The 27,460-nt window shown below is 47.6% G+C and overlaps 1 protein-coding gene across 4 annotated transcripts in view; it reads right to left on the bottom strand.

Moving 5' to 3' along the window:
- ARHGAP24 (Rho GTPase activating protein 24) overlaps nt 1–27,460 on the bottom strand; it is a 165,026-nt gene that overhangs the window by 77,502 nt on the left and 60,064 nt on the right. Inside the window, exon 1 of one of the 4 annotated variants that reach the window (XM_082759862.1) lies at nt 2,889–3,130. The exons of the other annotated variants lie outside the window; for them this stretch is intronic. The gene's annotated coding sequence lies outside the window, so the exon portion shown is untranslated. Of the gene's footprint in view, nt 1–2,888; nt 3,131–27,460 lie in introns of those variants that run through there. 4 annotated transcript variants of the gene reach the window in all.

Below are 27,460 nucleotides of genomic sequence, written 5' to 3'. Positions count from 1 at the left end.
GCTCCTCTCCTTTGCTGTGCAGCTCTCTGAACTGTTTCATTATTTGGCCTTTTCTGCCCTTTGCACATCAGAACTTCTCAGATAACTCCCTCCGTCTGTTCAGCTGCTCTGTGAAGCACTCCATTTGAAAGGCTGCGTGCTGCCCTGTGCTAACAGCATGCTGCTACGCTCTTTAGCTAGTAGCAGAAGAGCTATAGCACAGATTCTCCAGCAGAAATGCTGTTATCTGCTCCTGCAGTTTCCCCTCTCCACAGAGCCATAAACATTTCCCATGCAGTAACACTATCCAGGCTGTGTCAAGTGTGGAAAATAGAACTTGAAGGCTCAAAATCGGGCAAGAGCAAGATCTCTTTGGAGGTATCAGACACTCCTGTCGAGGGCTGGGATACTGCAAGCACAGCAAACCACCTGGAAAGGAACAGGGAGCTTCTCAGGCCAAGCAAGGCTGCAAGCGCAGAGCTGCTAACAAGCAACTAACTTGAAGAAATGACTAGACATGAACAAGTTGGAGTTCTTACTAAATATTAAGACCCTAATTTTAATATCTGTTGCCAAAGGACTCGATTAGCCCCGCTGCTCGCAGATCGGAACGGAGGAACAACGTGTGGGACTCCAGCCCACACGTGCCTGTCCCTGCCCTGTGTGGTGCACAAGGCATCATCCTCCTGCAAGGCGGTGTGATGCCTCCTGCCCAGGCATCTTCCAAGATGAAGGAGTGGCTACGGCAGTGACAGCTCCCCGCGCAAGGGCTCTCTGTCCAAGTGGTTTGCTTGGCAGCAGCCCACAAAACACTTGGGATAACAGGAGGAAGCAGACCAGCACACGGTGCTGACTGGGACATTTCCAGTCCTCCTTTAGAGCAGTTGCTAACATTTGTGCATTTGGTCTCCATGCGCAGACACACAGCTTTGACCTACACAGAGACGCACAGCGTCTCCCAGAGATGTGCTGTTTGCAAGAACCCTAAACTGTTGCCATTGAAATTCTTGTGAAACCTCATCTACTTTTTCCAGAATTAACCCAACTAATTATAATCTTAATTATTCAGAGCACATAATAAGTTCTAGAGTATAGGAACTCTGCTGAATTCAGATGATGGAGTAATTGACTCTTCATTCCACTTGCCTTCATTCAGTAATCAGTGTTGTGACTGGCAACTCAGCGAACAGTGCTAGAAACTCTTTCTGGAGGAGGTAAATCTAGTTTGCCAGCATCAGTGAGGACAAATCAGCAGACTTTAATTCTGATATTTGATTTTACTTTTTTTTTTTAAAGCCCTAAAACATCATTAAAAATCTCATCTCACATGAACATGACTGATCACAGCCAATCGTCTTGACTCAGTCCATACAAGCTTAAGGCCAGCACATTTTATCAACACCCTGTTTGTGCCATCTGCACAACGCACACCCAAACACACGCATCTAGCAGGAACACGCAGAAAGCTTGGCCGTGAAGCTGCCCCTTCGCCTCTCTTCAGCAGAGCTGGGGCAGAGGTGGTGACCACAGCAGCTCTGAGAGCAGTGCGTGGCCCTGGCCGGGACAGCCCGTTTCGGTAGCACACGTTCCCAGCACGTGGAGGAGGTGGCAGCAGCTCGGCCAGCTGATAGGCAGGAGTGTTAAACACAGGCTTCGTGGGAATTCAGCTGTGCCCCTTCCTCGTGCGTTCCAACAACGCATCGAGAAAGAGGCACGCCATGCTCTTTTAAGATAATATTGTCACAGACAGTGCCATGCCCACAGTTGTTTCAAAAAGCAGCTAAACTTGAAGGCTCACCCTGAAGTCTGAGACTGACCAAAGCAAGGACTTGGCAAACATTGCACAAACAAGTTGAAACAAAAGGCTGAAAACACAAAACAGAGAAGCATAGACAACTACCCCAGGTATATCATGTGTGTGAAAGCTTCCTTCCCTAACCCCAGTTGCTGTTCCCGTGCCTGTGAAAGCCAGGAGCTGCACAACCAACAGCCTGGAGCCCTCTCTCCAAACGAAGCACACTTTAAGCAGCTGCTACACGGCATCAGCTCCACAAACCGAGGAGGCAGCGGGCAGGATGCTGCCGAAATCCAGGAGCTCATCTCCTTGGCAGCATCACAACAGGGCCACGGCACACCACGGAGCACCAACCCTCTGGGAAATAAACCTGAGGCCCCGAGATCTCACCTGGCAGGAGCGCACGCTGGCAGCGGAGTCCGCGAGGGCAGGGGCACCGCGGGCACGACAGCCCCAGGGCTGCCGCTATCGGCTGGCTGGCGGCCGTCCCCACCGTGACTCCATCGCCTGGGAATGGCAACCACCTCGCCCCTGGGGCTGCGGGCACAGACCCCACGGGACCAGCTTCCTTGGCGTGGGGCTGAGCCATGCCAACCACCACGGGGACAAAGGGAGGTCGGTGCTGCTGCCCGAGAGAGGCCGTGCAGGGAGAGCCGACCCGCGCCAGGCACCGCGCTCAGTCTGCCAGGAGCCCCCACGGGCTGCTCCGATCGAACCCCCTCAGTCCCAGGCAGGGGATTTTTCTCTTGCGAGTCGATAAAGTTAGCAGGGAGGGAGGAAGGGGTTGTAGTACTTGGTCACAGGCTACTCACCCCGACACTGAAATGGCTGTGGTTTTTTTTTTTGTTTTGTTTTTAAAGCAGAATGCCTTCACTTCAGAAACTTTTTCACTCCTGCCATTTGCTAACTCGCCCAAGATACTGTAAAACCCCAGAAAAGGCTAGGGAAAAAAAAAAACTGGAGAGGGTTTTAAAAGCTGACGGTCAGGACAGGAATTTACGGAATGAAATCTTTAAAGGCAAGAGCAGATAGAGCCAGCCAGCTAACGCTTTCCTGCCCTGTCTCTGACCAGCGGATCCACTTCCCGGGCACACCAAGGGTTACAGGATTTTACCTGCTCTCGATGAGGGCTTCTCCACATCGGCTGGGTCTCCTCGGCGTAGCTAACAGGCTGCCGCGTCTCCTGTCGGCTCCAGCAATCACAATGTCACAGCTCCCCGGGCCTTACAATCAAGTGGTTTGTTGTAAGAGAACTAAAAATAGTGCTGAATTTTTCGCTGAAGCACTTGCTTGAGTGAGCATAGTGCCAGTCAGCCCATGCGTTAGGGAGCTGCATGCAGACCTTTAGTATTAAATACAGCCCAGATTTTCCTGGAAATATGGCTGCTGACTTTTTTAAACAGAGTTCTCTCTCTCTCCCGCCCCCCCCCCCCCCTTTTTTCTTTTTCTTTGAAGGACAGCAAAAAATAAATCCCTCTTTCTGACCACTCAGAGACAAAATGAGTGGAGTTGTTTTAAGAATGTCCTCAGGGAAAGAGTGAGTCACTTAAGCTGCTTTTATGATAAAGATCCCTGGAGGAAGTCTATCTCCTTAGTAAGTAGTCTCCAAGTTGTTCAGGGATCTGTCTGCCCTGCTGGAAAACAACGTTTCACATTGTTGGGTTTTACAGTTTTGTGTTTGTTTTTCTAATAGTCTTAACACCCGCTTCCACCACAGAGTTAACAGCGGCACGGGAACTGGAGCAGGATTTGGTACCAGCTAACACACCAGGAGGGTGGCAGCAGAAGGGGCTGTTCTGCAGGGCTGTCGGTGTGCGACCCACGGGGACACTGCACATGAAAGCACACAGCCCAGGCTGCAAAGTGCAGGACAGAAATCCGAGGTAATTATTTTGCCAAGATTCTCATTGCTGTGGCTTGAGAACAATCACCGAAGATGAAGGCTGCAAAAACACCGTTTGAGACACCAACACCAGTGCTGCCAACATCCAAGCTGGGATCCCAGGAGCATATTTAGACGCAAAACTCCCCATCAGCGTACACCAGGCTTGCACACTTTTACACTGCTGGACGCAGGCAGACGTAGCAAAGAAGCTGAGAAGTGAGAAGATGCAGGCAGCTGCTGGCAACAATTGTTTGTGGCATTATAAAAGGCTGGTAAAGCTAAAATCCATCTCCTGGTGGTTGCTTTGGTCGTGAGGCAGACACCAGAGTTCACCTGGCAGCACGCAGGGACGTCCAAACCATGTTGAGGGTTGGGGCTGATCGCTGCCCAGCTGATGTTACTCCATAAAAGCATCAAGGATTCCCCTCTCTATCATAACGCACACCGCCGAGAAGGTGACATCTATATCTTTACTCTGAGACTTCCTCAGGCACCATAAATTTGCAAGAAAAATTATTTCTTCACTTCCATAGAGAAACTGCCACTGGCAGAGACGCTTTCCATAAGCAGCTGTCCCGAGCTGTATTTGTAAGTTTACATTTCTGTACATACACACACAGCTGCGAGAGAAAGATGCATGTATTTCAAACCAGTATTTTAGGACAGATCCAAACACTAGGAAGTCGGAGAGTTTCTGGGAATACCAGAGGAGAAATGCTGTTTGCAATATCCTTAGTTTGATCGGTTTTCATATGAAGAAGCTGAAACAGAGGAGATCAACAGTATATGGTCTGTTTGGCTGTTAATGTAAATTGTCTCTGCGTTTTTCTTTCTTCCCTCACATGCTTTCGAGCACTTTTATTTTTGTTGCAAGGAGAGGAGAGCTGCAATCTTTCCTCCCTTGTGGGAGGACTGGCAAATTCCTCCTACTCTTTTTCACTGCTGACAAAACACGCCGTAGACCTCTGCATCTACTTAGCAGCAGAGGCAGCCACAAACACAGCAGCGTCTTCGTTCCTGCTTCACTCTCCAGCTATTGTTTATACAGAGAAAGAGCATTAACAGAGCACACGTCTCTCGCTAATTTAGCCTCGCTCTGCCATCTGCTACTTCCCCATAAGCTGACCCTAATGAGAAAATACTTTAAAACACACTTGAGGCCCAGCTGCACCCAGTCAAGCCACCAGAGGAGGGGAACATTCCCCTCCCAGTACGTCATCCCCCAATGCTGCATCCCTGCCCCTACCCGTGCCAGGGGAATGCTCCCTCCTGTCCGGATGGACGTCGCCCCGGGCCGCAGCCCCTTGCAGCCATGCCGAGCAAGGATCCAGCTCGATACCACCTTCCGCAGTGCTCCACGGTCCTCCCCACCCACCTGGGGTACAAAAGGGAGAGCTCTGAGCTTTGCAGACCAGCAGCCAGCTTTCTGCAGCTGCTCTGGTGGGAGGACACCGCGGGCAGAGTGACACGAGCACCCGGCAGGCAGCTCCTGCCCAAGCAGCCAGGCGTTGGCTCGCACTGCACAGGGAAAGAGTGGAAACACAGGAGTGTCTTTGCCAAGATTTGGAGAAGTTCAGTCCTGAGCTGGCAACGAGATCACTGCCGCTGCTGCCCTGCAGACGGCTGCACCGCATCACAGCGAGGATCAGCGATCTGCCGCTGGAAGGGCTGCTGCTGAGACCCTCCAGAGACATCCACCTGATGTCTCTGAGACCCTCCTGAACATCCACCTAAACCCCCAGAGCACTGCCACCCCCCTTGGTGCAGGGGCAGGACAAGGATGGAGATGTGCTGGGGCCCAGCAGAAACATCCACTGCCCGGGAAGGCACTGCTGTTTTCTTAACTGCTAACAAAGCAGCAAGTGGTCACAGACCGTGAGCTTTTCTTCACTCAGATATACTGTGCATCACAGACCTGGAGGCAAACCAGGGCACGTTTCCAGCACACACCTCTGCTGTTATCCTGTAACACACTGGAGGGCCACGCTTTGCGTATGAATGACCCAGCTGAGGCAAAGGGCAAGAGCTGGGCACAGGTGAAGGAACATCTTGGCTTCAAAAGGGGCCCCTGAAGAGTATGGGGTGTTCTGTCACCAGCCTATTTCACGTACGCTCTTCACTCATCATAAAGCAGGAGCAGCTCTGTGATGCCCTGCTGCCCCTCGGCCAGCCCTTGTCTTTCATTTGACATGCGCTGGGAGCATGACTTTGGGAGGGTAACAGCACCAAAAAATGAAGATTAATCACCCATGAAAGGTGCAGAGCACAGCACAGAGCACAGTTCCATATTATTACCTGATCACACCAACTGGTTAGGCACTTCTGCTCCGCCTCTTAGGTCCAGGGCCTGCTATTTAAAATATTTGCTTCAAGTTTCCAACATCCCTATGAAAAGACCCTTCCTTATTACTGCAGAGACCATAACTGAGCACTCTGGGATTATTTGTAATGCTTCACGTGACCTCAGAAAGCGATTTTTTTTCATTGTGCATGTTTCAGTGGGATTTGAGGCAGGAATGTGCTCAGAGGTGCCAGCAGGGCTACACCCATGTGTAAAGACAGTAACACCCAGAGACGCGAATCCTAAGGATCATACACCACTGTAAATTTGGCTGTCCGGTGGATCCCTTGTGCTTTATGTCATGCGTTTAATAATACGAGCACAAACACATCAAAGAACAAGTATGAAGGAGGACAGCTAAGCCATGTGGGTATTCATAGAAGAATGCTGAGGAGGAATCCTAAAAATACAGAGCACTCCCCAACTGCTTTGTGAATTTCATGTGACAAGAACACGTCGGGTCCTCTGTTCAAAGCGTCCAGACAACACGGGGATGTCCCGATTTGGATCTGCCCTCTACATGATCCACAAGTCTCTCGTTGTCAGTAAAGTGTAATCTCTATTGGAAGTAAAGCTGGCAACTTGGCCCTTAAAATTGCTAAAAGAAATGCGCTAGGATGACAGGCATTACAAGGAGTTCCTATGAGAAACCCAACTGGTTTTCTGATTACTCCACAGGATGCAACTGGGCTACACGCGTTTTGGGGGTAGGTGAAAAGTCAGTCACAGGCAGGACTAGAACAGCAAACTAAAGGACATACCAAAAGGGAGAGGAGATTGCAATCACAGAAAATGGGAATTGGGCACAGAAATGATTTCCTGTGAGATACAGATGCAGCATCTGGTTTTACATATCGTAACACAGGAATAAATCTTCCCAAGCTCTTTCCTTCCAACTGCACCACGGGCCAAATCCAATTCAGCTGATACGTAAGAAATGAGCCTTCCTCTGCAGGTGCGCATGTTTGGGGGTTTTGTATTCGCAACCCAGGGGGATGCCCAAATAGCTCGTCTGACATACCAACATCTTCTCATGGAAGCTTCGGTCAGCTGTACCACATGAAGGGCTCTCAGCTGCACAACTGTTTAACTTGCCCAATTACATTTTTGGCTGCCCTCCTGCCCTTCAGCTTAGACAAACTCTCTCCAGGAGCTAGGTCACAAGGAGGAATTGCCAAAATATGCTACTTCTCAAAGAGCTTATTCCTAGGGGAAACAGGAAGCATGAGAAATGTTATAGCAGGTCTGGAAGAATATTTTTTTTCTGCTGAAATCTGTTACGACATCTTTTCTTTCTTCCCCTTGTATCTGTTACTTTGAACTGCACAGGTTTATAAACTCGTATCAGTACGCCAATGGCCCTTCAGACATGAACTCATTTTCAGTTTTGATGCTGAGAAAGTATGGTGTTTGTGTAATGCGCTTGTCCTCCTGGCATAAGCAAACACCAGCTGTTATTTACTTGGTTTTTAAAAAAAGTAAACACAAAATTATTAATTAAATAGGGAATTCAGAAAGCTTAGATGTGGATTCAAAATGTATTATGCAGTCACACTAGCTTGAAGTCAGGGAGAGCACAGGAAACCTGACGGATCCTCCAGTGCATTCCCAAAAGCAGCAGCTTGATGCTTTACGTACGTGTGCCATGAGTACCTTGTTCGACAGAGTATGGACTTTGGTACGTTAGGTGATTAATCAGAATAGACCATTATAAGCTGAGAAGAGCCCAAATGCTTGTTCTGCCTGAGGCTCCCTCCACACCACACTGAAACATTGGTGACAGCAGCACCAAGGTTTCAAATCCAGAGAGGAGACGAGGAAATAAGCAGAAGTTCTGAAGAAGAATGTGGTTTTGAGGTTTGATCATGACAAATCAACCCTCTAGGTGAGCCAGAAAAAGCCCTAATCTTGCTCTCTCGAACGGGAAACATAACTCCTCAAATTCTCTGCTGTTAGGGAGCAGCAAAAGCACAGGTTGCTGTTTCCTGCAAGGTTTGTTTCCCAGCAAGTTCTCCTCCAACAGCCCAGTGAGATGTGCCCATGGGGCAGTACAGCTCCTCTATAGGACCCAACAGTGCAACCCCAGTTATGAATCAGGAGTTACAAACACTGAAATCACCTTGAAATGAACAAGTCATTCTTTTGTACTTCAAACAACACCTTGTTCCTTCACTTGTCTTCTAATTTTTGTGTACGTTGAAGCTTTCTTCTCAAACTAGGAAGTCTGGAAGGCCACAGCTCTGGTGAGTTGGGACAGGCGTCTTGCTCCTGCCAGGGAAGCATCCCGAAACAGGACTGCCATCAGGAGCAGCTCTGGCAGCCAGGTCATTGCAAGAGGCAAGGGCAGGGCACACGTGGAGGAGGACTGCATCTTGCTCTGGACAGAAGGAGTTACAGGAGAAGAGGCATATTGGGCCTCTGCTCTCTTAAAACTTCTGGGTGGGTCTTGTGCTACCTGCCAGCCCACAACACCATTGCTGTTGGGCAATCCCAACTTGGAGGGTGATAATCACTGCTCTGCTGAGACAGTGGAAACATGTTTCTTCCAAAGTGCTTTGCCGGCAGGACCTTTCAAGGTCCTCGAGAAAGCAGTGACTTACAGCTAACGTATAAAATATTAACATCTGCGTTAGATCGCACATCTGGACCCTGGTAGTCGCGATGGATTACAGCACTGGTCCCAGAGGAGACCTGCCCTATGCTGTGTAACTTTGTCAGGAGGCCAGCCACGGCTGCTTTCTCACCATTGTGTGGCATGACACGTTTTTTTATATGCCAGGGCTTCCAGGAGAGCACAGCAGCAACAGGTCAAGAACTGGCTGTGCACCGCCATCTCCCAGCTCACAGACAGCAACCTGCCAGCTAGGACTAGAAGGGTGCTCCAGAAGCGTGGACCCAAGCAGGCTGGAAGGCCAAGTTAAATGTCTGTACTTCGCGCTGATCCAACTTTGAGAAAGGGCCAGGGGAAAAATACGGTGAGAAGGCAGAAATCTCACCTTCGGACACAAAAGTGCTTTTGTTTAGTTTGTAAGCAGATGCAGAAGAGTAGTAGTAAATACTCACTTATTTTCCATTTACTTTGGAGCTAAGTCCTAAAACAATAAGGGTCAACTGAGCATTAACTACTCTCTTCAGGGGACCAGATGAAGAGAACAGACATTCCTGTAGCTAATGCCAATAAAATATCTTTGTGAAAGGAGTTGCATAAACATAAACAGATTATTCCTCTAGGCTACAATAAGCGGATAAATATTTTTCTCTCCTTTCCACAGATAGCAAAACAAATGTACCGAGGCAGCAGCGAAACACCTAGGAGACCAGGGAAGGGCAGCTGCAGAACAGCAGCGTAACACCCAAATTCCCCAGCCTCTGCTCACTCCAGTGCTGCTCCGGAGGTGCCCCCACCAAACAAGCCCTGTCCCACAGCAAAGGCAGGGGACGGCTGTTACCTCGTGCCTAATGTGGTTTGCACTGAGAAGCCCGAGTTTACAGCCTCAAAGAGCATCCTTCCTACCTGCACGGCCATTTCGGCAGCTGCTTGCTCCTCAGCAGCCCCTACTTCTTTGGTCAGTCCTGCGTGGGGAGAAAAAGCTGTGAGCATCCTCCCAAGGGTGAGACTGAAACATGTTTGGGGCGCAGCCCTGTCAGAAAACATCCAGGCTCGTTGCTAGCATGCAGCCAAGAATGTATTTTGCACACAACGGAGGTTTGGGGAGAGCCTTATGGCCCTAGCGGTGTTTAGGGGTGCTGTGCCTCGCTGACCTGTGCAGCAGGTTGGCTGCAATCCTCTTGCACCTGGACGGGGATGCAAGGTGCTGCTTTGCTCCCTCCTTGAGGAGAACAAACCTTGACTTTTTATTCTGTCATCACCCACGAATAAATGCAATAGATGTTCTAGTTCAGCACAGTCTTAAACCGTTTGGATAACCTCTTCCTCTGTGACCCTCAGGAGCACATTTTTCCAAGGAGATACGGCACAACTCTGCCTCCCTTTCACCCTGAAAAGAGCAATCCTTACTGACTGCCAAGAAGCTGAGGCACCTTGAAGGCCTGTGTAAATCTGTGTCTGTTACAAGCATGACAGGAACTTGGAGGAACTCAGTGAACTCAAAGCCAGCTCTGTGTTAATGATGCAGAGCAGCACCATTTTCCCTGCCTGACACAGACAAGCATACACAGACACACGCAACCCACAGGGACAAGCACCCTCAACATCTTGGCTCAAGTATTCTGTACTTACCCATGCCTTATATGCCAGCGCGCAGGACTTATGACAGGTTAAGAACATTTGGAAGCAGCCAGCGCCACTTCCCGACAGGAGGTCACCAGGACCTTGCAGACCAGTGTGGCTGCACAGTGAGGGGCAGCCTTCAGACAGCTCTGCGCTGCTGCACGATGCATGGGGTCAGTTATGTCCTGCAAAAACACTGAAAGAATTTCAGCTGGAGCACAAGGACTTCATAAGCACAAAAGAGTTTCACTCTATTATTGCTACAAATGCAACATTTTCCAAACTGCAGAAGTGCACTCGCATTGAGAAGCACTTCCCTTATTTCATGTATCCTTCTCTGTCCCCTTCCCTGGATTTATAGATACACCTGGCAATGCACGACTTCATTTGGTGCTCACATGGCTTCCTTTCTCGTGCCCATCCATACAAAATGCACACACAGGCATGGCTTTCCAGCCAGACCCACGGCACCTACAAACAATCCAGTGCCCTTCTATGCGCTTCAATGACCTATAGCGAGGCGTAACTAGGATTTATAAACACCAGCGTTAGTCGACACCCTCCCATTACACAAACTGGAAGATCTGCACACACATTCCTGCAGCACAGCGAGTACTGAACACCCTAGACAACAGCGGCACAAGCTGCGGGCATTTGCCAGGGCAGCCTGCAACAAGGTTGCTGCTGCTTCGACAAGAGGTGGTCCAGCTGGAAAAGACAACCCAGTTCCTCACCCCTGGATTCTGAAGAAACTGGACACCCAAAAAGTAAAGTAAAAGTTACTGGTTTTACCCACTGCCATTTTCAAGTGAGAGAGACTGAAGCTGCTTCCCTGCACTCCAGCCAGACTGCTAGACTGTTATCCGTGGCCTCCTACGGAGCCGCTCAGACTTCTCAGACACTTTGTGAATTCCTGACAAGAGTTTCCTTCAGGTTCCTGCGACATTTGACACACCAGCCTGTTGTATCAGCTCTTAGTATCAGCTCATGTATTAAAGCCGAAAGAAAACCACCTCACTCAGAGAGGAGAGCACTGGCAAACTGCTAAGTAGTTACCTGAGCTTAAAAGGCTGGCTCAGAACCCGTACTTTTTGAAGCTTTTAATTCATTTTTGAATGAAGTGTGCATTTACTTTACAGAGAAAGGTGACAGACCGGGCTCCCTGGGATTTCAGACAACTGTAAACAGCACTAGCGTAGCAGCACCATGTCCCAAAGGGCTTTGTCTGTTCACCAGGCACTTTGTCACTGTACACGGGGGAGCCCAGCTCGAGCACTGCCCCAGACGCAACACACCTGCTGCTTCAGCAGAAACACTGCCACATGGAAAAGTTGGCTCAGCACGTTTCAAAAACTTAAATCAAATGAATTTGGGATTAAAATTATCAATAGATTTCCCTCATGGCCTCCCTGGGAATTGAACCTGTCTACACAATTAAAGCGCGTAAAGATTTTCTCTGAACCTGTAAAAGCCCCTTATTTACAGCCACATCTCACCACGCTAAACACCTTGCTCTGATCTATTACAAGTTGATGAGATGACAAATACTAAAGCATAAGCTGAATATACTCCACGCGTTATGAATTTACAACACAGCAAGACTTTACTTATCAATTTCCATCCGAATTAAGGGCAATCTCCTGAGCTGCTGAATTCGTACGAACCCAGTGACACATTGCTCGCAGGGAATTCATCTCTCAGCAACGTGGGCTTTGTTTTGCTGCTTATTAATCTCAGTGTCACTGTTGTTCGGGACCATGCGAATCCCTCACCAACGCGGCTGTGCGAGCATCGGGGCGTCTTCCTGAGACTCACTGGGGCATTGCTCACGTAGACCCCAATCCAGGAAGCTGCGGAGAGAATTGCAAATCTAACCCGCCCAGATGGCGCAATCTTATCAAAGTTTTGCATGTCAATCTGCTCGGTTAATTAAAACCCTCTCCTCTCCGCAGTTAATGGCAGGTCTGTGCAGCAGAAATGGCACCAGAACAGATGTTAGTAAATTTGTCAAAGCTGCAGGATGATTGCTCTGACTTCGCTGTCTTTTGAAGGACTACTCTATTTACATTTCCACTGACCTCCCATGTCAAATCTGGTAAATATTACCTCTCCTCTGGCTGCTCTACAAGACAGCCTAAGCCAAGTTTGTTGGTGAAAGTCGTCTGCTTTGAGAAAACACCACATGATTACAGGCAGCCGTTTCTAAGATTTCAGGAGAAAAACCTTCGATGATGAAAAGCATGCCTTATTTTTAAATAGGCCTTTGTCTACATCGCCTTTCATCTTATCTTTTCAGGATTCCCATGAAAAAACACAGTTGCGATTCAGGAAAAGAAAAGAAGCTGGAGACCGCCTTGGCTCAGCCACAGCCCACACCGCGGTGGCATCAAGAGCACAGAGGGCAAAACGAAGGCTGTGGGTAGGCAGGAGTCCCCCGCGTACCCCAGAACAGTTACACTACAAAAGCTGTCTCCTTACCACAAAGGCAACTAGTTGGTAGCAACATTTAAGGGTCTGACACATCCGTTCAAAGCAAAAGTGACCCAGGTGCCATGAGGCAGACAGCCTGGGCAAGGCAGGGTGAGCACATTTTCTTGGTTTTGTGACTCTGTGGAAAAGCCCTTGTAACGTGAGACGCTCCAAGACACTGACTATGCATCGAGAAAGTGGTGTTAACACAGATGTTACCTGCCTCCCATCCCAAGGGCTCAGAGTGCTTTTCCAACTCGGTTGCTATCACTTGAGTTGATCGGCATGCAAATTAAAGCAATTAGGCAGCAAGTGGCTCACTTGATTCCACGTGAATATTAAAAGAGCCAAAGGAGCTGAAAAACCTGGGTCCATGGTAAGTTGAAATGCATGTTGTCAGAGTTGTGCTTTACAGAACTGGGAAAAGTGCAGAAGGAAGAGAAAAAAAAAATAAAAAAAACGGAAAGGATCTGCATCTTTTAACATTCTTGATCATGCAAAAACCATTTGGAAAATTACCACACTTCCTTCTCCTCTCACGCCCACCTTTCAGCATCCCATCGCCCCTACTTAGCCAGCAGCCAAGCACACACCTACCCAGACCTGCAGGACTAGCACCTTGCTGTCCGCTTGCTCCTCTGCCACCCTGGAGGCCCTAAACCCACAGCAGCGTTTTCTGCTGAAAGCAGAAATACACCAAGGGCCGACAGAAAGAAAAGCAACGTGAAATGGGTTCTCCAGCAAATCAGGGACTGGTGAGTATCCAAGCAAAACGTCACCAGTAGTTATGCCTTCCTTATCCATCACTTAATTCCCTGCTAGTTTATGACCAAATTCAACTGCACGTGGTTCTTAGGGAAAGCAAGTACCTTATTGCAGAAAAATACGAGGTAGTGTTGAGATGCCTACATCTCCCTAAGACAGCCAGTAAATTATTTCTTCACTTTAAAATATTATTGAACACAACTGAATACTTCTTAGAAAATGAAAGCCCTGCACAATCATTTATTACTCACCTAATTGCTATTAGTAGGGGTGTATTTTTTTTTTTTTTTTTTTTTTTTTTTTTTGCTAATTGGCACCTCATTCAATCACTTTAACCTCTGCAACCACTGGGAAAAAGATCTCCCAGAGCAGTTCTAGAAAGCACGAGTTGATCTTATTTATTTTAAAAGAAAAGCAAGAGGGGACAGAGTAACCTCCCTGGGATGTCTTGTTTCACTTCAGAGGAAGAACAAACATCCCCACGCTGCTGTTCTTCTCTCAAAGAGTACAGGTCAGCTTTCCCCAACTGTTCCTTTTTCACACACATGCAAGACATCTACAGAACCCTGCTTTTTTATTTTTATTTTTCCTGTGTAGATTTCTATTTGAAACGATGAAGAAATTATCATCTAAATCAGCAGCTATCGTGTTATTAAAATCAACCTTTTGGCAAAATCTCCTTTTAATACACTTTCATATCCAGTTTGCTATTTAAAACTTCTCTTTACTTACATTTGCTTCTCTTCAAATTTAGGCAATGAAGCTTAGTGAAGGCAATGTGCCCACCCATACCATGAGGTCAGCACAGTTAGGTTATGCTCGCCGGTCATGAGAATTTCCTAACTGTAAACTTGTCCACTTTTTGAAATGAGCAGTGGAAAATATTTTGACTCAGGCTCACCTTGGAAGAGAAAGGCATGCTTCTAATGCAAGCGCAAGACAGCCTGTCTTTGTGTTGATGCTCTCCTTATAAACAAAACAGTAAACTCTTCAGAAAAAGATTATTTCTTGCAGATGGGAGAGCAGACTGCTACAAAAAAAAAAAAAAAAAAAAAAAAAAAAGTTAAAAAGAATTAAAAAACACGCAAGGCAAGGTAGAAGATGGAAAACAGTTAAGGAAGTAACCTCAAATCACTTAGGATTTATAAAGATGTAGGATTCATTACTTTCACAGATGCCGTTTTTGATGGCTTTAATTCTGAGATTCAGCAATTTTACTGGAAAGAATTCATAGCAAGCCGTGGGAACTGCTGGATTTGCAGCAATTAACCATAGGCATGGGAAAAGATGTTATGCTCTGCAGCGACGGGGAGTTCAAGGTATTGTGCTAATCCAAGGCTTGCTAGGATTATGCTCAAAACAAACACTTTTGACTGAGCCTTTAGCAATGGAAGATACAGAAGAAAAGAAGTCAGCTTTTTTCCCCTCTTTGGAGAGGTGGGCAACTCTGGAGATCAGAGTTGTTTTTTTTTTTAAAAAAAAGACATGTGTTAACTGCCCCTCATCACCTATAAATGTACATATTTATTTTTTTTAATTTCAAGCAATGTAAACTTCTGATTTTCATAGGGCATCTTTTGTAACAACACCTCTTAAGCATCTCCTGAAATCCGAACATTAGCTCTTAATGGATTGAAGCAAAACCAGTAGCAGCTGCTGCTCACCCCACCTACTGCCATTTCGCCCCACAGCTTAACCGCAGCTTACAGCATTCCTTACAGCAATATAAAACACTTTTCTTCTCACATCATCCCTTTAATTCCACCTCCATTTTTTCAATTAAGTGAACGAAGATCAAAGCTAAACGTGTGACTAAGCGTGGACCTGCTGGCTGTCTCACGTCCCAGATGCGATGCTCAGATTAGATCTGCTGCCTGAGAGCCCAGTGAACTTGAGGTGCCTGCTAACGAGCTGGTGTGCCTCTGCTGCCTTCCAAAACACCCTGCCAGGGTAAGTACAGCAGCAGGGCATAAAGGATGATAACTTTTTTCTTTTTTTTTTTTTTTTAAATCAGCTGGCACGGGGAGCAACACCGAGCCCCGCAGAGAGCACACAGGCGGGTTTCAGCCCATGCTGCCATACCCATGTGGCTGCTGCTGCTCAGGCTGCCTTCTTTCATCCAGCTGCTGAAAACCACTGTGACTCCTCTGATGAATCAGTCCTGGAGCTAGAATTATGGAGAACTAGACCAAAACATCAGCAAGCAGACATTCTGCTACAGTGGCTCTGCTCTACTGAGCAGGCCAACATAGGGAGCCAAAAGCAGTCGGCTGAGGCCTCCCAAGAAGTTGAAGGACCAAAAGGGGATGGCTCTTATCTCCCCCGTGTACACGCAGTAACCTCTCCTGATGTGCAGACATCTGATGAGCTGAAATGACAACAGTCTGCCTGCTCTGCAGCTGGTATTTGCAACTCAGGGTAAACGAACCAGCGCTGAACCAAAAACGCGAATAAGGGTAACAGCAAAAACATCACACAGAAACATAGGAAGAAAAATCAAATTAAGTGTAGCTGCAATTTTCAAATCAGTAGGTCATGATGGGTAGGAAATTAGATTAATGTGTGCTTGTGCAAAGGTTAAGGAGTGGGACTTCTCTTCCCACACTTGAAGGGGAAGAACAAGAAAATGAAAAGATTTTCCCAGGTCAAGGGTTGTTTACAGCTATTAGGATTAAAGGTCGAGGGCTTATGGGAAAAATGCGTCCCTAAGTGGATGACTTCCCCTTTTTTGGGACAGTTTTATATGGGCAGCCATGGCTTCATATATGACACATCAAGAGCAGAGGCAGCTCTGGGAACAGCAACAGACATGCCACATCAGACAGCACGCTACTGCCTCTGGGCTGGGCCCTGCGTTCAGCATCTTCAGCAAAATACAAAGTTTATCCCGTGTATGTGCAAAACATACTCAGCTTTTTGGTGACTTGCTTTCAGTCCCACAATCCATCACAAGTGCAGGCTGACATGCTTTGCAGCTAGGTCGTTCTGTGCAGAGATTGCCCAGCTCCTCGCACACACCAGGGCTGGCAGCCAGCTGCCAGGCAGGGCAGGCGAGATCCTCTTTCCCTGGGAGTGAAACGTGACTGACTCTGTGAGCATAACTATTACCAGCTCCACCTCCTGGACATCTGCAAGGCATTATGCTGCTTCAGAACAGCCTTTTACACTCACGTCCTAATTAAAATGGGATTTTTAGATGCATATACAGACAGAGCACAGCGTACCATATGAACTCCCTCCATCTCAGAGCGCCTGCAGGAAGCCTGCACAAGCCGGGCCCCGCAGAGCGATGGCTGCGGCAGTTACACCCTGGAACAATTCGTCCACCACGAGCAGACAGTGCTCGGGAACCTCTGCGACCTCAGATGAAGTTTCCAAAATACCATGACCAAAACAAGAAGCACTAGAGGTCACGAGGGAAATGCCTCTTCCGAACATATTGAATACCGAAGACTCGCTGTTCCCTGGGATTCCTTGTCATCAAAACTCCTGCTGCCCTGCTGGTGCTATTAGTAAGCCGTAACATTTCATCTGGTTCTTGTAGTCAAGGGACCAAAATATCCCCTTCTTTTCCCCAAAACACAATCAGGCAGAGGAACAGTCCTGCATTGCACAGTCCCTCCTCCCAACCAGCATTTCTCACAGGGGGCACAGGGAGGGCACTGGCGGTGGTGTTCCCAGGCAGCGGTGTTACTGGACATTCATCATGTTATCACCCCAAAAATGGTTTTCCTCTCAGGCCCACGGCCAATTGGGGCATCTGGGCACAAAACCTGTACAAAGCACGCATGCCTGCAGCTTTTGCTGATGCACGCCTTGCTGCAGGGAGGCATCCTGATGTTTGTCTTCAGTCATTGTGGGACTCCAAAGGATCCTGCCGTGGGTGATCAGGTACCCACTAACCCCAGCATAAAAACTCAGCTGGAACTCAATGACTTGCTTCCAACAAAAATGTGCTCCTGGTGTGGAATTTCAGGTAAAAAGGCAGGTTCACCTGTGTTTCCCAGCAGTCAGATAACCAAAGGTAAACGTATACAGTTTGCAGCACCACTAACGTTCGCGTTTGGTGCTTTTAACTTCCATTTGACTGTCTTCACATTTGCCCAGGGATGAATGGAAAGGTCCTTGTGGCCCTGGGAACAAGCTCTTCTTACACAAACATATTTTTCCATCTCGTTAAAATGAGAAATGCATTCCTCAAAAAAAAAAAAAAAAAAAAGCCTTCTTAATTCTTCATAAAAGTTGACTGCATACTGTGATGTTGACTTGGTACATGTTCTCCAGAAGCTCATGGAAAAAATGTTCAACTAATTTCTGTGTCAAACCACAATAAGTCAGTCTGACAGAAGCCAGAATTTGGAGAGCACTTACACAGCCTTGGCAGAAATCACCAAAAAAAAAATATTCCTAGATGCTGTACACAGTAAGTTACTTCACCGTGCAAAGGCAGACCCCAAAAAGGTGGAGTTCACCCTGGGGGAGAATTGGAAAGCTATCTGTGGGTGGGGAAAACATCTGCTAATCGTCAATATCAGCACGGGGAATTATGCTTAGTGCTCACTAGAACTGTTAAAGGGTGCCCAAACCAGACATGTTTTAGCATATATCTCACCTCATAAGAAAATGTAGGATGCAAACTACAAACAGGAGTAAAGCACCAAGAAAGAGCAGGTGTAGAGGAAGACGAGGGCCTGAGTAGAGGGAAGGCAGCAGCAGTAGGAAGGAGGAGGAGTGCTGTGAGGCATGCGGTCATCCAAACAGAACACACCAAACAGAACACAGGGCATGTGATAATGCTCGCCCATTGCTCAGCATACTTCCAGCACACCACTGTCCCCTCCAAGACCTATTTTCCTCCTGTTCAGTACAAAATGCAAACATCCCCCACTAATGAATATTTGCCTTTACTCGCTCACACTTTGCTGGCTCTACAGGCCCAGTGTTAAAGCTCACCCTGCATCAGATTTTGCTCAGAGAAACAGAAAACATTTCACTTGGGGTGCTCAGGAAATTAATCTGGGGCAGACACATGAAGACAGGGTGCCCACAGAAGTACCATCATGCAGCCCAACCAAGCACCGCGAGCACCGCTCACAGCACCCATACCAAGGGTGCAGGCAGCACCTTGCCTTCTTCTGCTTCTTCAGTATGGAGCGAGTGCTCGTGCTGGTTCTGGGACCTTTTTAGGGAACAAGCTCATTGAATTGCCTCTCTTAATGCCGCCAGTTACAAGCCAGGCATAATAACCATGCCGCACACCCAGAAAAATATTAACAGTTTCCAGAATTAATGCCGATGAACCAGACAGTCGGTGCTGCTTCCACGCGGCCCCCACACCGCTCACAAACGACAGCGGTGGGACATGACAGTGCTGAGCACTGGAGTCTCCAGGCCATCAGGCAGCCCCAGAGTCTCAGGCAGCGTGCTCCTGGGCTGCGTGTAGCAAGAGCTGGAGCAGCACTGACAGCTGTGCTGTGTTCAGTTGTGTGGAAGGCAAGTACTAGGACGAAAGAAAAGCCACTGTTGGGAAAGACAGCCTTGTTGCCACCACTCCAGACATGCAAGTAGGCAAAAAGGAGATGAACAGGGAATAAAAATAGGACCCATTTAAGACAGAAGCAATGCCCAGCATTTAGGGACTATACCGAGGGTTGTGATCACCTCTCTTGGAGATGCACGCTCCGGGACAGAGCAAACGCCAGCTCCCAGCCAGCATCTCACACAGGTCCCACACCCTGCACACGTTTGTGCACGAGCTCAGACACCTGCACACCTGCCTGGGCCCCCCAGCAACTGGGGATGTGCTGCTGTCTGCAGGAGGACAGGATTGCAACAGCCAAGGAAAACAAACTGCCTTCTGGTGAGAACAAACTGGGTGTAAAACTTCCCCGGGCAGCTGCAAGCCCATGGGTGCATGGCTCCTTGCCGTCCCTTGCCAAAGTCTTTGACCGTGCGTCAATCAGCATTTCCCCATCCAAATTTTTCACAAACAACAGATGGACACTATTTTTCTTCAGTATTCATCCAGGAAAACCAGACCAGTACCTCTTGGGTTTCCAGGGGCAGTCCCAATGCAGCAGAGGACAGGGAGACGAACAGTTCGCAATTCCTGTCCTCTGCTGAGAACAACGGCGGAGCAAGGGTATCAGGAACAATGAGAATACTTACAAAAGTCCTGTGTCTCTCACAAAGAAATGCAGTACATCATTCTTTTTCTAATTATTACTCTAAAACACATGCATTACTGAAATATTTAATTTTGACTTTCCAGCTTGGCATCTTCGCTAAAAACCGTACTAAAAGCAACCCATCAATCCCAGTGAAGGCTTCGGCAACACTGAGCAGACTGGACTAGCTAGTTATAGTAAGTAGCCAAGCCTAATATTTTATCATCTCCTACATTCCCATGCATGTTTTGATGTCTGTGGAAAGGCACACAAACTCCTGTCTTCATACGCTACAGTAAATATAAACCTCTAACACATAAGTGGGAAGAAATAATCCTATCGACGTAGACGGGCAATTTTATCTCACTGCAGCTCCGAAGTTCAAGCTTATGAATAACCAACTGCCATCTCTTCAGGTGGTAAATGCACAGCTGATACATCAGACCCTTTCTCATAGCTCAAAAAAAGCAGCCACCTCTCTGAACAGGGACCAAGAGGATGCTGGCTTTACATGCCTTGCCCAGCTTCCTGACTTCTCAGCTTCCCTGCTCAGAACAAGTTCGGCTAATCCAAGTAGCAGAGCCGCAACAACACTGTCTCTCCCGTACTGAGGATCTTTATGGGATTCATTTCAGTCACTGATGATTCAAGAATGAAAGAAAATTGTATTTTTCACGTGTGTTACATTTTTGGAAGGAGAAAGGAAATCACTTTGCACAGGCAGTTTTATGGATAATTCAGTCTCCCATCTTGGCTTGTTCTCTTGACTTGGAGTTCTCAAGTGAGCTACAAATTGCATTACCTCCCAGGTTTTAGGTCCCAGTGCTCCACTTACAAGAGTGGGCTTTTTCTGGCTTCCACAGGTTCCTAGCTGCTTCTGGGAAGAAGCATCGGTTCCGTGCTGACCCTCCTCACGCAGATTTCCTGTTGGATTTATTAACTCTTTGTTAATTGTCGCTACTTCTCCTCCCAGGGTCCACACAAGTAGGGGCTTCTGCAGGAGCAAGCAGCAGATCGTTTGGTCCAAGGGCAGCCACCCTAAGCTGTGATAACAGCCTAAATGTTAGGTCTGAGGGCATACACTCACCCTACCTTCCCCAAGCAATTCATGGAGGTAGGCAACACTTCTTTCAATTCAGTTTTGGAGGGTTCCCATGTTCCATACTCTAAACCTTTACAGAAATCCAGCCGCGAGGCACACACCTTATCTCTCTCATGCTGCTTGACTTTAAAGCTTTCACTACGTAAAACTGAGGTATGCCAGTCACAAACACAGGGGTTTGACTGCACTGGGAAAGTGCTATCTGCAGATGTGGCAGTTGTGCGTGCAAATATCCCACAAATCCAACTGGACTCACAGTCATTACGCATTAAAACATTGAAGGAATTAACTTTCCAGCTAGCAACACGAGTTGAATTCCACTGTTATTTGCTTCCCGAGTTAATGTAAAACCTTCCAACAGCCTCCAAGAATTTCAGCTTTGGGGAAATGCAAGTGGCCGTTTGCCACCACAGCTTGCAAATGTGGACTTCCCCTCTCAGAAATCAGAATATCTTTCTGCAAATCGAAATGTCCTTAGGAACATCTCCTATGCTAGAGCACCACTACTTTCACTTGTCAAGAGACACTGGTCTCAGAAGGACCGAGCAATCACCCCAATCACAATTATACCGTGGTGAATGTATGGGAGGGGGAGGGTTTTTAGCTGCTGTCATGTTTTGGAGGGACAGCTGTGTAACAATTACCTAGAAGGCTGAGCCATTTTGTGCAGTGCAGGGTGAAGACCTGCCTGCTTGCATGCAGGTGGAGGCTCCCTCTGGGACACAGCTTCTCTGTGGCTGCTGCACCGTTCAGTTCTGTGTTGGTGGCCACAAAGACAATAGCTCAGCTGGAGCTTTGCCTGCCTGTTGTTTCAGAAACAAATAGCTCTACATAAATTCACAGTGAAATAATCCAGTGAAGCATCGGCTAGGTTTCTTTCCTCCTACCTGCTTCCACCAGAGCGCAGGGCAGCAGCAGCATGATGCCCAAGCCAGGAGCAGCCGTTCCCACAGCTCGTCCCACAACCCAAAACTGCACCCAGAACTTTGACAGCGGCCACGGCACACAGGTACACGCTTTCTGCTTCTCGGTGGGGAAAAATAAAAGCACTTTCCATCTGTTTAGGAAACCAGAGGGCTTCCTAACAACTTTCTGGGTGCTAGCCCCTTTCACATTTTGGTGTACGCGTGGTACTCCAGCAGGGAAGCCCAAGACACAAGCAGTAGCTGCTTGGCACTAAATTTCAGCGACAGCATGGAAGCGATTTCAATGAGTTTCACTTATGATCACACGCACTCAGAAGATGCCCTCTTCACCCATCCCCTCCAGAAACAGCTTCTGAAGACAACCAGGGCCTGAAGTGTGCTGTCACCCCCCAGTGCAGCACCACGCCACCCAGACACTACAAAAACCCCCAAATCTCCCCCGCTCTTCACACCACAGAGCGGCTGCAGCGTCCTGAACCTGAGGCAGACTAATTTTGCTGCCTGCCATTCTCACCTTTGCCTACAGGCTCCCAGTTGCCTCATCGGTAACAAAGTGAATCTGATCACTGCCATCGGTCATCGAGCAGATAGGTTATGTTATCTAGGGCGGACTGGCAGCAGTTCATTTGAGCACCATTTGAAGTCATTAAGTCACGACCACTAAATCATCTTGGAAAAAAAATAAAAGACTCAAGTCTGAGCAGAAAGTGTTTGTACATGAACGCCCTTTTTCTTCTGCTTCCTGACGTGAAGGGAACAGTAAGTTCATCTTCGGCCGAGCCTCACGGGACACACTGATGGGATTTCGCAGAGCGCAGAGCTCCAGCGCGCTGGCTGCTTACAGGACCCAAACAGCACTGTTTTTATACTGCCCCACTGAAACATTCCAGCTGCTCACATACCGCAAGGAAAACCTGTGATCTCTGTAATTTCTTAAAAATAATCCCAAAACCAGACCAGCATCATGTTTTCAGGTGCAGGCAACGAGGGAAGCTACATTAACTTTAAGGTGGAATTTCAATAAATGACAAACGCTTTACTAAGGTCCAACTTCACGAGTTTCCTTATCTTAAAATGAGACGATTTCTATCTAATCCAAAGCCTGTGCTTTAAAGAAAAAATACATTCCTTTTTACAGGATAAAAATCTTGCACTCTATGCAGAACTGTGAAGCATTAGGTATGTCACAGACAGGCAGGAGAGCTTCCTCCAGAGGATTTCTGCGTAGAAGGTAAGGGCAGCTTTGGAAGAGCTCTTACAGTGCGGGGGGTGTCTGATGTTTCCAAAGGCTGTCACACTGTAGATGGTTTTTATTGGTAAGACGCAGCAATTCTGGCCTCACAAAGGAGAAAGTTTTCTTTTAACCACGTCCACATGTATATCACCATGCAACGCCGAGTACACATGCTTGCATTTGTGCGCACACATGCCTCTACGCAGCAAAAACATGCTCTGTAGATGTTTTCATTATTAAATGGCTTATCGCTGAAACAGGATCTGATCTTTGCAAGTACTCTAAGTCAATTAAAGAGGATCAATTTCAAGCCAGCAGAATTCAGATTATTGCTATTGTTCTTCTGTAAAGGTCAACATCTTCCAGAGGTAACTCAACCTCACGTGTTTTTTTCTAAAAAAATTTATAACAAGCTATGGGCAAGCTTAGAGAGCACGTTACTGTGGGCTTCTTATTCTTTTCATGCAGTGCAGTAACACAGTGAAATCTGCAATGAACAAAAGGCCAACTTTGAATGTTATTGTTTGATTTTACACTTGAGAACATACTCCCAGAGCCGTGGTGTATCTTATTACATATAGGGCATTTGGATGAAATCTGGAACAGACTTCCTGACCACATGCACTTATTCAAGTCCTTGTGATGACTCCCCCAAACACATTTACACAGGGGAGAGGGGGGTGTGTAAACACGGCTACAGCTAAATTCCAGTTGGAGACTTAGGAATTTTCAACCTAAAATCCCCTTTCCAATTTCAAGGCATTGCAATGTTTTCCACAACATCCTGTCATCATCCGGCTGCAATCTTGTTTACAGCTGCTGGGAATTTTGCCACCAGTCTCAGGAGTCAGAGGTACTGCTGCAAAATTCTTATTAACTGGGGTGGTTTGCCAGACAGAGGTCATAAATGTTTCAGGAGGAAAGGAGGAGGCCCAAGACAACTGGTATTCTCCCTCCTCAATCCTCTCTGCTTCTTTTTGACTAGCCATTAGCAACAGGCACTTCTTGATGCCTTCCTGACATTACACAGGTAAAACACCAGCTAGCCAAGTATCTCTAACATCGTACCCTAACCACTGAATATTCAAACCTTTCCTTCTGGAACAGGGGAAGAATAAAGAACAGAAGCGCTTCTGAAATGGATGGAAGCCATTTGGGGCCAGATTTCCAAGTACTCCCAGTTACACAGAGATGAAGGTCAACCACCACGGCAAGCGCTTGGCATTCAGCAACCTGGAATAACTGCATGTGGGCGCTTCTCTGCTGCCAGAGCAGTGAATCATCCCTCATCAGCAGAAGCTCCTTTTGCAATGTGTTAATACAAGGTGGAACACTTCATTCTCTCTCTTTTTTTTTTTTTTTTCCCCCGAAGCAAGGTATTCAAGGGAGTCTTTTCTGACACAGCTGCACGAGTCAAAGCACGGGGGTAAGAGCCCCGTACTCAAGACAGAAATGCTGCAACCACGGGGTGCAGCACGGCTCTTGTGCTTGTGCCTGTTGCAAAACTCCAAGTCCAGCTTTTTCCTAGCGCTAACAGAAAGATGAGGGCAACGAGTCAGAAGCCACGCTTTGGGGGCTGGAGCTTTTCATCACGCAGAGCAGTGGCAGCAATTCGCACACCACCTCCAGAATACAGCGGTGTTCAAGCAGCCCCAGCAAACAGGAGGCGTGCCTGTCACTAGCACAGTGCCACTACACCTGGTTTTGTAGTTACACATTAACACGGGCAGCATCCTAGGGCCCAACAGGCTACAAAGGAAATAACTGGAAAGCATTTCATATAAACTGCATGACAAGAGAGCAAGCAGCTCCTTAGGATAGATATGCACTGCAACTACTAACACCAGAAAACACAGGTGAGGAAGCTAAGCACACCTGGTGGCAGAAGGCCACATTCCTTCTGCATGTCAGGCCCTGAGTTAAGCTGACTTGAATGCCCTGTGTGGGAACAAAAACAGAGCAGGAAAGGGTTTGTTTGAAGTCATCTCGAGATCTAACCACTGATCTGCAGCCCATTCAGAGTTGCTGCTGTGGGAGATGCAAAGCAAACCTCCCTCTTCTTCACAGCGTCACCCTAGTGCATGGTCCAGACACACGGACACCCTGCCCGTTCTCCCAGTATCATTTTATCCCAGATAAGTACTACACTGTGATCACTGCCATCCATACGCACTCACCAGGGGCCACCAGGTAGGGCAGCAGGCACGTTGGGCAGGCAGCTTTTCAGCCTCCTCTGCACCAGGCTGCCCTAAAAGCCACTCCACTGCCTCCCGTGGCCAGCACAACGGGGGGCTGCAGAGGGCAGCACTGCCGTGCTCTTGGCTTGCATCACCCGGCACGGGATGTCACAAAGGAAACAGAATATTCACTGCATTAACCTCGCTGTCACACCCACTGTGAAATTCCCTCAGTTTCAAGGCCTCCCTGAAAGGCAGCACACAGCGTCCGCACCAGCTCTGGGAGACCCCAGCCGGTGCAAAGGGTGCACAGTGCAGGAGAGGGAACGTGTCCGAGATGGAAAGGGGATGGCGATTCCTTTCGGAAAAAGCCACTGAGTATAGGAACAGCCAAGGGCCTGGCTCCAGTACGGCTCCAGTGCCACAGGATGCAGACTCACCAGGGAAGTGGAGCTGCAGCAACAAGCAGTGCTCTCAGCTCGGTGCCTGGCACCGCGTCAGGGCAGAGCTCAGCCTGCATACCAGCTCTGTTCGTCTGAGACGTCTTTATCTGCTGCTCGGTCACCCACCTCAGCACAAGGAATAAACGGATTTGGAGAGGTTGATCTCTTTATGCTTTTGGATTCATTTTAAGCACAGACAAAGGCCGTTAGATAAGCCTGTTTGGCAATGCCTATTAGGAGGGAGTTCTCTGTCACTCCGCAGAAGAAAATATTGCTGGGGAGCATCGTGAGAGATCAGGCACCACTGTTTCTGATGCACAAAAATCCAGCCTGGGATTCAACTTCATTTTGGTTAAGAGCTGCCCAAGATCAGGCACTTCAGTACGTAAGTGACAGCAGCCACTCAACTTACCATGACAGGCCACACGGTGTAGATCTCACCACCTCACACAAAGCAATTCCCACCTTACTAGTAAAGGGAACGTGTATTGTGCTGAACAACAGGGCTGTGCAAAACCCTGATGCTTTCCTTAGCAGCAAGCTGTGCCCCTGAAGGTGGAAAGGGCAAGATGAAGAGCTAAGCGTAGCAGTTAATCTTTACCTTTCCTCTTCAGAAACAGGCACAGGTTAAGCACAAGAGACCACCAAGGATGAACTCTGCCTACACCGAGGCTGAAACTGTCCACAACCTTGTGGTAAAGACTTTAGTCAGGTGCTGAACCATATGAGCCACCTGTTTTAAAAAATAAAAATACAAAGGAGAAGGATGGTAACCAATTACAGTGATGGTTTTACGTTAAAATCCACATACCTCAATAATGCTGCATGTGTCTCAGTTCTGCCTACAGCCCAAGAAACGTAACACACCTCAAACAACACGTTACACATGGCTGCCCCACTCTCAGACTCCACAGCCCAGCCGCTTTACCCAGGGCTGACACGGTCTGAGGGGGTGTCACATACCACCCAGCTCTTCTCATTACTGACGTGCATCTCCACGGGACACATTCCACATTTCCACACTGCAATTTAATCTGTTGAGTTATGGTGTCATCAGTCAGACATTATTTAATTACTATGGAATAAAAGCCTTATTAAAACTCTCCCCAGCCTTTGTCAGAGCAAGGTAACTTATGAACACAACTGGATCTTCAGGGCATTTGCAAGGGAGTACTCCCCATCTATTTATTTTAAATAACGTGTTGATATGTAATTGATGCTGTCAAAACAGAAAAGGAATTAAAAGAGCTGATGCATCAAAAAAAAAAAAAAAAAAAAAAAAAAAAAAAAAAAAAGCTGCAGATCTAACAGTACTTAATGGTATTCTGAGGACATTAAACCTACGTTATCCCAGCGGTGGTGTTGACACGCTCTGCCAAACCTATTTGAAGCGTGGTTTTATCACGGAGGTACGTAGGAGTCCCATGAGATCAAAAGCACTGTCAAGTGGATAATGAATTTCACATTTTTCTTCTCCCACCATCTGCATGCATGGACAAAGCTGTACCCAAAACACAATAAATCAGCATACACACGTATGCATACTACGGCACCTTCTGTACAAGATCCCACTTCTCAGCCAAACAGCATGGCTTGAAAAGGACTGGCATGTAAAAAACCTTTGGGGATTCTTTAAATCGGTTTTCTTGCACTGATGTCTAACTGACCTTTGTCAAGGATTTTAAAGGAGAACCCCAAATCTGCATTCAGAGCGAACATAGGAATTACAGCATTTTACATAAATCCTGGTTCAGTGTCAGAAAAGAAATCTACGATGATTACCATGGAACCACAGTAGGTGGATCTGCACTCATTTGTGCAAAACATGGATCCATAACAAGTGCCACTTGGTACACGCAGAAGGAACAAACCTCTGGGGAAAGCCACGCTTGTCCCTCGTCCCAGCTCCTGCTGTTGTGACAACTTCCCCAGGCGGCACCCTGGTC

Source organism: Aythya marila (genome assembly GCF_965140915.1).
Source record: "Aythya marila genome assembly, chromosome: 4".
Classification (NCBI taxonomy): Eukaryota; Metazoa; Chordata; class Aves; order Anseriformes; family Anatidae; genus Aythya; species Aythya marila.
The sequence above is the reverse complement of the archived record's forward strand: the minus strand, read 5'-3'. Positions and strand labels throughout refer to the sequence as shown.